Here is a 2,826-nt window from a genome sequence, read left to right on the forward strand (position 1 = left end):
TTAAGGGGCCTGAAATTTTGTTGAACGAGATGAACCAAACAACGGAGTGGGCTCAAGATGGAAGGAGTGAAATTCATTCATCTCATTTTCATTTAGACTGGAAAAACGGGTGCGAGAAAAGTTTAGTCAAAACTTCAGAAGCTGATAGTATTGATGAGGTTTACTGACTTCACAACTAGCCTCTTGCAAGCCTCACATCTCTCGCATGCTATTGTCAAGAACGTGCCTCAACAAGAAATCCATCAATGACCTTTCCGTAAGTGAAAAACTGTAATTGTCCTTTCTCTGTTTCACCACATGTGCTGTGGGGGTGTTTAGTGATGCAATATACTTACTTGTACATTGCTAGATAACTTGCTAATTATAAGCAATCATTTGTGAAGTAGTGTGAAAGCCTCATGCCTCGAATACCTTGAGTACGTTTCAGTACGTTTAAAATGTAGGTCTCTTAAGCAACATGAATAAATTTCTTACTTTATGTTCCATGTAAAGCTGTCCTCCGAGCCAAGCTGCACAATCTTATTGAGTTTGGATAATCTCTGGATGACCAACAGTTAGATGCTCTGGGATGGAACCCACATCCGAAACAGTAAGGGCATGAATCCGAAAACGAAGCTGCCTTTGAATTCTGTGCATCGTTTCAATTGCAGAAGTAGTAGACAGAATCGATCGTTTGAACGCCAAAGCCTCTGGAATGCATACAAACTCTAGCCACATTAATCAATCGTGTAAATAGAACTAAACGTTTGGGTGTAATATACTACTCACACGGTTGCTGAAGACTTTTCGAAAGTCTATGACCTATTCTGTCCTTCATGTGGCTCATCAGGTAGGCACAGCTCCCGAGTTGTCCGCCTCCTGGAACCCAAATCGCACATTCAGTTGAAGAAGTGCGTCATAAACGAGAGATTCAGCTGGGTTCCAGCTCGGTCTCTCGCCAAAAACAAATTAGCATGCAGAGCATCTGTAGAACTAGATGTTATTTTCCAGCCTTATTAAATCTTATCCTTAAATGTTGAATGAACGATTGCGTCACCGTCAACGTCCGCTGCAAAACTGCACACCGCCCGAAATTCATCCTCTAGGTATGCATCACATTCACCTAGATAAGGTTTTGTTTGATTTTACTTCCGGTGTTTAGGCTCAGTTCAAGGACATTCGAACAATTTCAGGACACACTCAATTACCCGACATAGTAGGATGGAAACACAAATTGTGCTCGTGAACTGTTCAAATTTTCACCCACTCAGAAGGGTTTCTTCACAATCTGTCGTTTGGCGAACGAATAAACTGCAATGAGTTAGATTTCTTGATCGAACGGACAGTATCCAAAGCTTAGTAAGCCGCAAGCTGAAACTTCCATTTAAATTCGCAGGACTTTTGTAAGAGGATCAGATTGGTATCTTGACTGAGAAGGAACTCGTCCCGTATTAGGCCCAGTACAACTGTTCTAACCTTAGTCCCCTCCAGCATCGCTACACGCTTTTGATTATCCCCAGAGAAAAGCAATGTAATGTGGCAAATCTATCACCGTGTAAAATAAACTCCTTCCAAGGAAATGAAACGGCTGAGGATTGCTAATAAAATACGCTTTTTCTGAACAAAACCCTTGGCATTTTGCTCCAAACTGTCTGAGATTTCAGTCCTAGAAAAGAGGCGGCGTTAACGAAAATGGAGATCATAGGTTGCCAGATAGAATATGAACCACCGCGCAGCACTACACTCCCAAAAACAACGCACTGTTTAGGTCACCTCGATTGGTGATGAAACGTTTGCAATCGAATCCCTAGGTCAGAGAAAAGAGGCGGCGTTAACGAAAATGGAGATCATAGGTTGCCAGATAGAATATGAACCACCGCGCAGCACTACACTCCCAAAAACAACGCACTGTTTAGGTCACCTCGATTGGTGATGAAACGTTTGCAATCGAATCGCCTAGGTCAGCGAACAAACCAACGACCGAAATACAAACTGAATCGACTGAATCAACAAAGGCATTCGATCCACGCACAATCACAGTGTCCATTGTACACCGCGAACTGCAATCAAAACAACCCTATGTTCGCCAAGTTCCTCAATTTTCTGGTGTTCTGACCGAGTACTTCAGATTTCTGGAAACTTTCTCGCCTCTGCATATGGAATGTGGTAAAACGGTCTCTGGTGAATACTGTTCCCCAGGGCGCATACTCCACCAGCATCGCCGTAACAGCTGACAAAAACAGCTACTTGTTTACAAATGCTAATTTTGTTACCCTTAAGCAGAAAAGTATCTTTCGAACAATGATTTCGTATGACCGCGTTTGAAGTGATCGAGTTCTGAAAGTGTGAGATATCATGCCCAATGCAGTTTGTGAATTTCGGGGTGAATCCATATAGTTTCTGGATCGTCATCATCACTGTCACGATCGACTTCATCGGTCGCAGTACACATGATCAGAAAAGTCCCCCTACGCAGAGAACAATGGTAGAGGGCGGGGACCCATCAGGATCGATTTTGTCTCCCTCTAAAAAGAAACAATCATGAACGAGACATCCATAACTTGGAACGTCATCTCCATACACAATCCTAGTATCGTGTGGAAGACACTAGCATTGGGATCGACTCATCCAACCTAACCCCACCAGCCACTGACAAACATATGCTAGGCAGTCCGGCATGCTCAGACCTCTTACATACAGTGTCCTGCAGGGCTTCTGATCACGTGCCAGGAGAATCTCTCAGCCTAGAAGACACAAACATCCTACAGCGCCCGAGTTCGACAGAAACCGCGTGCTCTTCAACTTCCCGCCAGGCTTTTGCCAGCAAGAGTTCTAATTAGAAGCATT

This window comes from Opisthorchis viverrini (assembly GCF_000715545.1).
Source record: "Opisthorchis viverrini unplaced genomic scaffold opera_v5_326, whole genome shotgun sequence".
Classification (NCBI taxonomy): domain Eukaryota; kingdom Metazoa; phylum Platyhelminthes; class Trematoda; order Opisthorchiida; family Opisthorchiidae; genus Opisthorchis; species Opisthorchis viverrini.